This window comes from Adiantum capillus-veneris, chromosome 19, assembly GCF_014529385.1.
Source record: "Adiantum capillus-veneris isolate H3 chromosome 19, ASM1452938v2, whole genome shotgun sequence".
Classification (NCBI taxonomy): Eukaryota; Viridiplantae; Streptophyta; class Polypodiopsida; order Polypodiales; family Pteridaceae; genus Adiantum; species Adiantum capillus-veneris.
In genome coordinates, this window is record NC_140949.1 from 97,733,107 (window position 1) to 97,746,996 (window position 13,890).

The window sequence follows — 13,890 nt, forward strand, 5'->3', positions numbered from 1 at the left end:
AAATTTCACACGTGTCAATGCGCACACAAGCTCATTCAAAGAAGTGGCTTTTGCACTTCATTATGGCCAAAGAAATTGAACATACACAACAAAAGATGAAGTCTTGTAACATGTTTCACCACCAACCAAAACAAAGGCATAGAAAACAAAGGTAACATAGGAGACATGGGTATTGTATATATAGTTTCTTTTGACAATAGTTATGGTCATTTCCTTTTCTTGTTTAGTAGAGTACGGCTTTGCCAATAGTCTCCGATGAATGACCCGTAGACCACACCAAAGTTTAGAGCAATATATACAAGAATGCACATTAATGCAAGTTCATCTAAACTAACATAATATGGCGAAAGGGGGAGTCCTTTACACTTGTCAAAATTCGCGACATGAAAGCTAAACTCCCAAACTGAGAGAAGCCTCTGTGCACACGATAAAGAGAGAGAGAGAGGCCGCCGAAGGCGGTCGTCCGTACTAGTTTCCAAAATAGAGATGAAAGTGTCCTTTTTTTGAAGGTCTGAACAAAATGCCATTTGAGTTTAAAAATAGTATCTCAAAAAGTGGTTTTTAGTCTTTCTACACTAATCATAGTATTTTGTAAAAATTGTCTCCTCATATATTTGAGCTTACAATGATAGGAATTTGGACCATAAAGAGTACTACTCTCACAAAATTACATTTGGTGTTTTCAAAGAATTAGCCTAAGCTTAGAAAAATTAGTCTGGTCTCAATAAAAATCCTTGATTACTTCTTCATATTTTTACTATATAATTTACACGTTATGCCTTTTAAAAAATTATGTTAGGATTATTTTAATTGCGTTAAGATGCATGAGTCCAATATACAAATTTCATGTGTTTGAACCCTAAGTAATGCTTGAGGTAGTAGTTATTGACATTGATACAATAACTACAAGTAGGAGATTGCAAAACTGTGTAAACCAAGAATTCTTATTTACGTTATCCATGAAAATGGGCTTAAGCTTGAAAACCTTTTATCAACACCAATAAGTCCTAAAAATTCCCCAACAAGAACATAAAACATTCTGCCTCTAAGTCAACATTTTCAAAATTATAATCTTCTGCTTATTATTTATGGTAGGCTTGAAAACTAGGCTTGAGAAAAAAAAAGACATTGTCTCAAAACCCTTGCATGGGCGTTCAACTTTCCAGCCTAATTCTCTTTTAAAGATATCTCACCCCCTAGCTAGTCCAGCTCCTGAGTCGGCTACTACTGCTCTCTGCCCCACCTTAGCACAGTCAGACACTTTAGGCCACCATATATCAACGCAAATCAATCCATTTAAGCTTGTAATATATCCTTGAAGTGCGCGTGCGAGAGCGTGTGTGTGTGTGCAGCAATGGAGAAGAGATGAGACACAGGTTTGGGTGGACTCCAAACACAATAGTGTTAGGGTTATGAGTCCTTATTTTTTATGTAGAATGAATGGTCAGTGTTAGTTCCCGGTTAGTCTCTGGTCGCCCAACACTCAGGCGCGACACATTGGGCTTTACCACCCCAACAACCTCCCACTTAAAGGACAATGTGCCTTTAAGCTGGGGTGACAATGTATATATACATACTATATAAGTAGACAATGACCATGATGATCTACTCAATCCCCATGAGTGCCCGACAATGTGCAGACCGCTCTGAAGGTAATCCCTTTGTTAGAAGATCAATAGGATTCTCAGTGGTGTGAATCTTAGTAAGTTGCAATCGCTTATTCTCAAGCACCTCACGATGAAGTGATACTTCACATCCACATGCTTTGTTTTTGCATGAAACACTGGATTCTTTGCCAATTGTATAGCACTGTGACTATCACAATGTAACACGGGCATCTCAACATTGATTTCCAAGTCTCCCACTAGCCGACCAAGCCATACGGCTTCCTTGCAAGCTTCTGAAGCCGCAACATATTTTACCTCTATAGTAGACAAGGTAACACAATCTTGCAAACGAAATTGCCATGAAACTGCACCTCTAGTGAATTCAAAAAAATAGCATGAAGTGGACCTTCTCTTGTCGAAGTCTCCTGCATAATCTGCATCCGTGTAACCCATTACACATGCTTCCTTTCTTGCAAAGCAAATGCACATGTCTTTTGTACCATTTAGATATTGCATAACCCCTTTCACTGCATCCTAATGTTTCTTGCCTGGATTTGACATATATTTGCTAACAACGCCCATTGCAAAAGCTATATTAGGACGTGTAGCAATCATAGCATACATCAAACTCCCTACTGCAGATGAATAAGGCACTTGTGCCATTTCAGCCTTTTCCTCTTCAGACTTAGGGAAATCATTTTTAGAAAGTTTCACATATGGAGGCAATGGAGTACTCAATGCCTTCCCCTTCTCCATATTGAAATGCTTGAGCACTTTAGCAATGTACTCAGAATGAGACAAATAGATCAATTTCTTGCATCTGTCTCGCTTAATGCGCATGCCAAGGATATGGCTTGCTCCACGCATGTCTTTCAGTTCAAAGTTTGCATGTTACGTTGATTGCAAGGCTGAAATCTCATCCCTACATTTCCCGGCAATTAACATATCATCCACATAAAGGACCAAAATCACCAAACTACCATCTTTAACTTGCTTAGTGTAGAGGCAATGGTCCCTATTGCTACTTTTGTAGCCTTGAGAGAGCATGAACGAGTAGAATTTACGATACCACTCCCTTGATGATTGTTTTAGACCATAAAGAGTCTTTTCTAATTGACACACCAAGTCTTCATGCCCTTCTCAACAAAACCTTCTGGCTGTATTTCTTGAAGATCACCATGCAAGAACGTTGTCTTGACATCCACCTGGTCAAGTTCCATGTCGTCTTTAGCAAGCAATGCAAGTACACACTGCAACGTAGTCATCTTGACAATCGGAGAAAAGACCTCATCAAAGTCAATACCCTGCTTCTACTGCTTAAATCCTTTAGCAACAAGTCATGCCTTGTACTTTGGTTTATTATCATGAGGTGTAATTTTCTGCTTGTACACCCATTTGCATGGTAATGCCTTTTTACCTTTAGGCAACCGAACCAACTTCCAAGTTTGATTATTATGCAACGAGTCCATTTTTTATTGCATAGCTTTCTCCCACTTGGCCTTGGCATCCATTGACATGGCTTCCTTATAGCAAGAAGGCTCTCCGCAATTTGTCAACATAATGTAGTCCAGTGAGGAAGTAAATCTATCCGGAGGCCTGGAAACGCTTGTAGACCTTCTAATAACTGCTTGAGCTGGTTGTCCCTCGACAACATCTTGTACAACATGAGGATTATGTCCTTGTTGTCTGACATTAGGCACTTCAGACCTATTGTGGACAACTCCATCTTCTTGGAAGATAACTCTCCTGACCTCCAATGTATGCACATGCTTCCTATGCATATTTTCTTTATGGAAGTATACGTCATTACTGTGAACTATCTTTTTACCTTTAGAATCCCATAATCAAAATCCCATCTTGCCAGGATTGCCATAGCCAAGAAATATGTATTTCTTTGACTTAGGAGCCAACTTGCTTCGAAACTCCTTTGGAACATGGCAGTACGCTTCACAACCAAAGACTCTAAGATGCTTGTAAGAAGGTGGCTTCCCAGACCAAAGCTCTTCAGGTACCTTCTCACCTAGAGCCTTGTTAGGAGATCTATTAATAAGATGGACAGGAGTTGCTAACGCTTCTGCCCAAAATCCATTAGGCAACTCTGCATTAGACAAAATTCTCTTGTATGGTACGGGTCATCCTCTCAGCAACACCATTTTGTGGAGGGTTATATGGAGCAGTCAACTCTCTTTTGATGACTTTGAAATCATAAAAATTCTGAAAGGCTTTAGTGACATACTCACCACAATTGTCTGACATTAAGCACTTGACTTTCTTGCCAGACTGATTCTTCACTAATGCCACAAAATTCTGAAATTTTGAAAGAACTTCATCCTTCTTCCTGAGAGGATATACCCACACTTTCCTTGAGAAGTCATCAATGAATGTAACAAAGTACAATGAATCTCCCATGGATGCGTTAGGCATAGGTCCACAGACATCATCATGCACTAACTCTAATGGCTCACTTTTCGGAGTGCTTCCCCCTTTGTGTGGTGATGACTGTGTTTGTTTACCATGAAGACAATGCTCACAAACTAAAAATTCTGAGAAATTGAAGCCGTCTGACACATAACCAAAACGAGACAAGATTTTCATTCCCTTGTGAGACATATGTCCTAACTGGCGATGCCACAAAGAAGCACTTGGCTGCTCGGTTACACAAATTACATGGTTCCTAACATTGGATACATACAGCATGTACAAAGTCCCAGACTTTGAACCATGTGCTACCACTAAAGAACCTTTGGTGATCTTCCACGAACTATCACCAAATGTGTAGTAATATCTTGCGTCATCCAATTGTCCTGTACTAATCAAGCTTTTGGTAAGCTTCGACACATGTTTCACATTCTTGAGCATGAATGAAGAAACATTCTGAAATTTCAGCTGTGCATCCCCGACACCAACTATGTCGCAAGCAAAATCATTGCCAAGACGAACACGACCTTTACGGGCTACATCATATGTACTGAACCACTCTCTGTGAAGAGTCACATGAAACGATGCACCGAGTCAATAACCCAATTTTGTAAAGCATAATCATTAGTGGCAACCAAAAATGTTGAATCCATGGCAGATGTGAGATAAATGTCTCCATCAGAATCTCCAACAAAAACATTGTTGATCTCTTCAATCTTTATACTACCTCTTTAGTCTTGCCTTCTTTCTGCTTCTTGTCTTTACCTTTCTCTTGTTTTCACTTTTGACAGTCTTTCTTCATATGATCCTTTTTGTGACAATGATAGCACTCAATGTCTTTTCGGCCACGTAATTTGCTACGAGATTTTCCTCTCTGATTCTGCTTGCCCTTTTCTTGTGATCAACCATGAACAATGAGAGCATTGCTAGTACCACGAGAAGTATCAAGATTCTTCTTGATAACCTCTTCAGTAAGCAAACTGCCCTCAACATGAGCAGATGTTAAACCATTAGGAGGTGCTGAGCTACTTATGGCTATGTGAAAAGTATCCCAACTTTATGGCAACGTAATTAGCAAGAACGTTGCTTTGACTGAATTGTCAAAATTGACTCCCTGTGCAGAAAGCTGACTGAAAATTGTGTGTTGAACTCATTGAGATGGTTGTACATGGGTGTGCCCTCATCCATCTTCAAATCAACTAACTTTTTCAGCCAATAAACCTGTGATGCTGCACTTTGCTTCTCATACAGGTTACATAACTTCTTCCACAGCTCATAGCTAGTCTTTTCCATGTTCACATTGAAGTACACATTCTTTGACAAAGTCAGCATGATGGTGGACCTGGCAAGCTCATCCAACTCCTGCCAATCATAATCATCCATATCCTCAGGCTTTATCCCCTTCATCTTTATCGGTCAGATCTGCTTCTTCTATACTAAGACATTGTAAATTTGTTCCTTCCAAAATGGGAAGTTAGTGCCATCTAACTTCTCAATGTTGAACAAAGAGTTCTCCGATGATGAAGCCATCACTCGACAAGGAAAAAAAGTGATAGATCTGCTCCACTAAAGAAGATGATAGAAAACCTGAAAAATTTCAGCAGTCTCCCCTGCAAAATTGACTTCTGAATCCAAAATAAATGTATACAATGACTGAAACACTGATTAAAGTGGCTAAACTGGCAAGATAGAATGTCATAATAATCAATATCTAATTCTCCTAAATGATTTTCTCATGTTAAACTGATCATTTAATATGGGGAAGTGCCAAGGGAGAAAATGCTAGAATATTGGTTAAGCTAGCAGACCAGCCACAATAGGGATCCAATGGAGGAAAAATAGGGATCCAAAGGGGAGGCCATCTGCAAAAGAGCCATGTGCAACAATGGGCTTAAAAGACCCTAAGGTTCAACCCATTAAGACTTCCAAAATGCTAAGGTTCCAAAATTCAAAGGTTGTGTCCAAAGGTCAAGCATGGGGGGAATTGGATGCTTTGTGTGTGTCTGAAAATTCTTTATCAATCCCTACATAGGAGGGGGCGAGCCTTGGGAGTAGGGGATGAGAGAGAAACTCACACACACACACACACACACACACACAAGCTCCTTTTACACAAAGGGAATGAGGGACACATGTCAGCTCCCTAGCTCAGATGCCCACAAGGTGTACCCAATTCCTATTGGATGGCCTTGGAGGTGGACCAATGAGAATTAAGCTAGAGTAAATCTAGTTTAATTAATGTAAAAACACTTAATAAAAGAACCAATGAGAATTAAGCTCTCTAGAAGACTATTGGACAGTCTCCTAAGGGGTCCAATGAGCATTCAACAGCCCAATGGCTTGCTTGATTCCTATTGGCCAGGAGGCAAAGGGGTCCAATGAGAGTTTAGTTGCATTTATTAATTACATAAAGCTCTCACAAAAGGGGAAAGGGGGACACATATCAGAAGGCTATCACTTATACTGCTTAATTATCATTGGCTAGCCCTACGGAGGTCCAATGAGAGTGGAGCATGAGCAAATAGCAAGAGGGGTCGACCAAGAGAGAGAGGGGGCTGATTTTTGCAAGGCATTATCACACACACACTCACACAATCTCAGGTGTGAAGTAAAGAAGAATCTCTCTCCTTCTCAAGCTTTAATGGAAAGCTTACCACCTACTCCAAGCTTGTGAGAAGGGAGGCCTACACCAACAACTCTTGGCTTTGTGATGCAAATCCAACCAAGAGCCAAGCTTCAATGCATGCTCATCTCCTCTACCATGCTGATTACTAAGCTAAGCTATACTAATATGAGTGATTATGTGAGGAGATGTACATCTTTCTCGTAAGACTACTCCTTCCTCTCAATCTACTCTCATACCCCGCTAGCTCTCACCATCTTTGAAGGTGTGTGAGGTCTTGGGTCTGAGACCGGAGAGAATTGACGTTGTGTTTGATAAGTTTTTTTCTTAGTGCATGAAGCTTTCATCTTCATTGCACTAGCTAGTCTTGAAGGAACACAAAGAATTGTATTGTACAATGTCTCTCTTGATTGGAGAAACCATAATACAAAGACTTTTGGAGGGGCGACCGGCTCCATGTAAGTCCAGTCCTCAACTGTTGTCAATAGCTTAATTTTTCTCTCTTTCGAAAGTATTGTTCATGCTATCTAACTAGGTGTTATGCTTTTTATTGCTCTGTCTCCACCCAAGCACTCTTGTAATTCTCATTAGGAATCTATTCTAATGAAATGTCCGCTATGTTCATGCTAATTTCCGCTACACACAAGTTTTTAGGCCATTAAATGTTACATATAATCTCAAAGAACTGTCACTGTCAATGTCTCCAACTCTAGAAGAGTGTCTCTGACCAACTGAACACTGTCAAATGCATACACATAAAGATGACATCAATGCCAACAATGGCGGGTCAGCAGATGCACACCAATACTGCACCAACCGCATAAACATACATCCTATGTGGATGCCGAAACTATGGGGATGTCGAGGGCTCTCTCCAAAACCTGTATCACCGAAAGGATCTCCACATTTGAGAATCCCCCAGCTCAATAAAACCTTACCACGACCCTCAACAATAGGCTTTGCATATTTCCATCACATACATAAACCGCATAAAATCTTACATCAACCACGAAAACCCTTTTTCGTAACTGTTGCGGTGGTTTGTCTGATTTAAGAGATCCTCAACACCTTACATCAAATATTCTTGTGACAGAGATTGTAGAAAGAGTCTCCAACAAAAACCTATACGCAGAAGAACCGACGAAGCATTAGGGAATTTCGGAGGTCATTTGGAGGGCCTTCTAAGAAAATGTATTTTTTGCACTCTCTCTCTAGAAAAAATGGCAAATAATAGAGCTGGGTCTTTCATAGTAAAAGTTCAAAAAGTGTACTTTAAGTAGATTCCTTACTCTTCTGAACATTCGTTCGTAGTGATTGAGGGATAATCCTCTTTTCAGTTGCATTGAATGAACCTCGTCAATATGGAGGGAATGAGGCTAACATGGAGGGACGAAGGCGCACCCGCTATTCACTTTCCATTAAACCTGCACATTTGGCTAATGGCGCACTCCTCAAATGGCACAAATGTTACCCAGAAACGAGCCAAATATCACCTTCACATTGATTTGGACAATGGGTACCAACCATTGATTAAGCGTAGTAAAACAAACACACATATACCTCCCGCTTCCATAGACACGCTTAGAGCTCAGGGAGCTAAACACATAGATATCTGGATGAGAGGCTCTCTCTACCCTAAGAATCCAATGACTAATGCGTCTCCACCGTTTGTCAATCCTACAAGCTTATTGACCTTTTCTAGTGATGGAGAAAAGGGCCTTCTGGGTTATTGTAAATCTCTTACAAGAGAAGCTGAAACTTACAAGGGCATTCTCCAAGCTCAACAATGTGAGATTGTTCGCCTTTCACATTTACATTCTACAGATCAGGTTACCATTTTGCAACACAAAACAGAGGTACAAGAACTAAAAGGAAAGGTGCGAAGTTGTCAAATGAAGGACACCATCTTGGGTGGTCGTATCCGAAAGAAGAAATTGCGCAATCTTGAAACATTGCAGGTTGCATCCGGAGGTCTCAAGAAAAGAATCCGAGCATTAAGGTGATGCTTCTTGGTTGGCTACATTGTGTTAGTTAAGTAATCTTTTTGTTTTTTCTTGTTATGCATTGTTTTCATGTGCTTAAATAAGTGTTAGTGAAGCAAATTTTTTGTTATTTACTTATGCATTGTCTTCATGTAGAGATTCAATCTATCCTGACAAGGAAAACATTGACCCCAAAGCCAATATAGGAAAGAGATTGAAGCCACTTATAAGTAGAAGACTGGCAGTAGATATAGAACATGATAAGAAGTTTAAGGTCCTACAACGAAATGTAGTGGACCGCTTTATTTCAGAGAACTCAGTGCCTGCAAAAGAGATACAAGGCACACTTGATTCACTTGGTGTAAGCAAAAGAGGATATTCGGCTATCCAAAAGTCTGTCTCATCCATCTTTGTTAAGAAGGGTATAAAATCCAAACTTCTATCATTAGCCTCAAGTGTTTGGAAAGAGAGGCTTTAGCTTAACGAGGCACAGGGAGACTATCTTGGACAGCCCTTTCATATTAAAGCAACTTACAGTGGCCATGGAGAAAACATGGCATATGATGAGTTCAATAATATTTTTATGGACCTGCAGATTTACAGAAGAGAATGGTGGAGTTTTACAACATCACATTTGAAGAGTCACGAGGGGTATTACATTTTGTGTTAAAACAGGATGAGTGTGAGCTTGTTAAAGAGAAAAAGCTAGAGCGTGTTACTATTACTTTAATGAATAGAGCCCTCTCAAAGTGTCCCAATGATGATCCTTTGTATTTTAGTGTTCAATCAGAATCTAACATATGGTGGCTTGGTGCGTTTGAGGTAAGCGAGATTCTCAGGTAAGCTCAAATGTTCACATCTACTTAAGTCTCATTTATTTTGTGTTGCAGGTAAAGAAAGAAGATCATGAGATTCTATATTGGGTGTTCCATCGAACTAATATCCCGGAGGTGATTGATCGACAGACTAACCAAAGAGAGGTACTACGTGTAGATGGAAGGGGAGACTTTCAAGTTCAGTGGCATCTTGCAGGTGACCTCAAAACATTAAAGTGCATGTATAATTGTGGAATGGGTGCAATGGCAAAGTCGCCGTGTTTGTTCTGCATGGAGCGTGCAAAGGTCATGGATCCAAAGTGGTGGAGAAAAGCTCCACCACGTCACATTGAAGATCTTGCTTTTTGATCGGTTTTGAAAATACCACATGTGAATGTCCACATCTGTACAATGCATGCCCTTTGTAGAATTGTGGAGAAATTGGTCTACTTATATATCGGGTTTGCTTGGAAGATTAAGAACTCAGCAGAGCGACAAGTAGCCCTGCAGTGCTTAGAATTGGTACTGTCAGATATGGGGCTTCATGGTGGCAATGTGAAAATCCAGCGGGATGAAAAGAGATCAACTGCTGAGAAGGATGTCCCATGCAAACCATCCATCGGTGGGGGTGAAGGCACGGAGGTTTTTATCTAAACCCCAAGGTACAAGAGATCCGAAGCTAACAAAACATGGAAAAATATATAACACATCTTATGTTAGCAAGGTAGAGTATCAGAGCTGGAAAAAGCTACATATTGCAGTCAAAGACCAAGAACCAACTACTCGTAATGCGAAGGCTGAGGTTTGGCGATCAATAGACATCCTATTTTTGATGTGCGACAAAGATGAATGGTCACAAGGTGATATGAACAAGTTCAAGGAGAATCTCAACCTTCTCAAAAAATCATTCAAGACAGCATGGACAGACACCCAGATTACTCACTACATGGTATTATCGTGTATTTGATTCTCTTTTATGTGCAACTATGTGAGTGTAAAACATTCTAACTAATATGTTTTCATATCCAGCACATCATCTTCAATCATTTACCATATTTTATACAAAAGTATGGGAGCCCGGCAATATGGAATACCCAAGGGATGGAAAAGTCTCATTACATTGCGAGAAATGCTTATTGCAGGCACACACGACATGGTGGCTCTCGAATCAAGGCTAACAGTTTGAGAGAACTATTTGAATGGTTCTATCGTAGAATCATTCATCGAATGCAGGCAAAAGAAGTCTTGGCAAATTCAGCAACAGCACAAGCCATCAGACATTTACAACAACAAAAAGTTAAAAGATCAATGGCATACAACAACTCCGGAGCTCGTGAAAGTCAACGAAGGTGGAGAGAGACAATGGTGTATGTGAACCACAAGTGGAGAAAGATACTCTGAGTGGATGACATTGTACAAAATTTATGTAATACATGATCTTATACAATTGCTACTTGAAGTGTATCAAGATTTTGAAGGTTCAATTTTGTTTTTTGGCACGTCACCCTTGTAACGAATCATGAGATGTTTGCCATACTCTAAAAGTTCATTTGGGTTTTGTCTACCAAGAGCTAGTGCCATTGCTGTGTAGGTGTAGTAATACGCTGCCCGACCACCTGTATAGCCCGGACAGTAACCAAAACAATCTCTAGCAAACACTTTGTCCACAAGAATGACTTTATCTGCACTTTTGGGCAGCACGGGTCCACCCAAGAAGCGTGATAGTGTCTTGAATGTGTAAGTTGCTATTGAACCCTCTTGTGACATGGAATTGTGAAAAACTACTATCGGCGACTCGCAAAGCTTTGAAAGGTACTGCGCTAGAGCCGCATCCCTTCCACGATACTCTCGAGTCCGCCGCCGAAGGAAGTCATCCTTGTCAGCAATCCAAGACTGCACATATCATGTCAGAGTAAGAGAGAGAGAGAGAGAGAGAGAGAGAGAGAGAGAGAGAGAGAGAGAGAGAGAGAGAGAGAGAGAGAGAGAGAGAGAGAGAGAGAGAGTTACCATGAAGCTCTCATCCTGCAGAAAGAGGTTTTCCTACCACAGGTCTACAGATGTAGTTGACCCCTGACCTGAATGGTTAAACCAATCCTCCACTTCTTTGTTACTTGTTGATGGTCTTAGGCTTTGTCTTATTGCTTGGAAGGTGGCTTCATCAGGTAGTGTCTCCTTGTATTTTTCAACTTTCTCAAAGCATCTTCGGAGGCATTCCATTGGATTGCTGGATGTTTCCATTGCCTCATCATCACTACTATCCTCTGAAACAAATCCACTCCTCTCCTCTTGGACTCTGGAAATAATAGCCAGGGAGAAATCCTCCCTTAAATAAAAGATGCTTTGCACATCATGTAAAAAGATATAGGTCCTGTCTCCAATCCTGAAGTCAGGCACATCAGGCAGCATCATCTGAGCATGCTTCTCAGTGAAGTTACTGACATCCAAAGGAAGTTTGATTTCTATGGTTTTCACAGAGAGCATCTTACTTCTTTGTACTTCAATTGCCTCAACCTCAAGGTCGACTGTATCTTCAACCTCCTCGACTTCTTGTATATGAGTTGTCTCCTCGCATTCTTCATCTGGTGCTGCATCCTGCTCCTCTAACACCTCATCAGGATTCTGCATGAGGAATCCAAATAGGCTGTTCAGGTAAATCATAAAGCCAAAGGAATCCTGAATGAGTTTGCATTCTTTTTGGTGCAAAGGGCAGGCTGAATGTCGGCAAGAAGGTGGTAATTCCCTATACTTCTTCAGTCCCTGTCCCTTTCCACCACAGTCATTTAAATGCACAAGAGTCATAGTGGGCAGAACAACCCTCCCTACCTACACCATCACTTCAAACTTATCTCTGTAGGACTGCAAGAATTCACTGTGCTGAGCTAACAGGTCTTCAATGTCAAACTTTGGGTTAAACATAGAATGAACTAGATCAAACTTGTCCCCAGTACCACAAGATGCTGCAAAATCAAACAGCCTCTCATCAATTGCAGCTGGGTCTTCCAGAGAAGACACATCCTCTTTGGCTTTACCTTTAGTTGCACAGGGACTGCTTTCTGGCACATCTGCATCATCTGAGAAGTCTATATTCCTCTTTCTTGTATTTTTCTTGACAAGTACTGTACAGGGTGAGGGACCCTTGTAGGGTGAGGGATCCTCTTGGCCTGGTGACCTCTCTGATTGATCTTCACCAATTGACTCTTCTTCAAATATGTCCTGACAAAAGTCAACAGTTCTTTTGGCAAAAACATTAAGCAACTGAGCCTGCAAAGGTTGAAATCCTGGCACAAGCTCTGGGTCTTGTTTCAGCCTCTTCTACCTACTGGACCTTAATCCTATTCATCAGGAAACATGACAAGTCTCTCTCTCTCTCTCTCTCTCTCTCTCTCTCTCTCTCTCTCTCTCTCTCCAAAGCACAAACAAAGACACACATAGACTCTCTCTCTCTCTCTCTCTCTCTCTCTCTCTCTCTCTCTCTCTCTCTCTCTCTCTCTCTCTCCAAAGAACATTAAAAAATACACATAGACTCTCTCTCTCTCTCTCTCTCTCTCTCTCTCTCTCTCTCTCTCCAAAGAACATTAAAAAACATGCTCTTACTTCTTGAGTCCGGATCGCTTCCCATTGAGGTCTTGGGCATGGAAAGGGTTGTGGAGTACATGCGTAAGACACAACGTAGCCTTTGCATCGACTTCCTAGAATCGCATATGAAGCAAGTCAAAAGGTTCAAAAGACATGCAAGAGTAAAATACTAAGTTCGGGGTGGATGCTTGATATCAAGAAATGGTTTGGAAGATGGGATGCATGTCACTTGGTCAAGGATGCGTCGATCGACTCCCAAGTTAATGAGGCCTTCTTACAACGCCAATGTATCATGGCTTGGGAGAAATCCGGAGGTTCTCGCTTCAGCCATTACACCACACACGTTGCCCCAAACTACAAATCTCTCTTCTTCTCGGAACGAGGTAACCGAACCCATTCCTACATCCTTGAGCCCATCCCGTTGAGTGCGATCCGCACCATTGCCTCCATTCGTCTTAGATCCCATTCTCTACGCTGCGAGACAGGACGTTGGGGCACTGGCGAGGAGTGTCATCGACTTTGCACCTTATGCCCTCGTCAAGTGCGAGAGAGTGAGTACCACACACTACTTGAGTGCTCAGCTTTTGACCACATTAGGTCCTCTTTTCCACATATATTCAGCCATGAGCTCTCCCTACATACCTTCCTCTCCCAACCACGATGTGGACTCTCTATTGCGACGCTCATTTCAGCCATTTTTGAGCATCGAGAGTCACTTATGAACTCCACTCACACCATGTGACATGTTCATTTGGTCCCATAGGTCATATTTGACCTCCCAGGACGATAATAGAACTATCTATCTATCTATCTATCTCTCTCTCTCTCTCACTCTCCAAAGAACATTAAAAAACACACATAGACTCTCT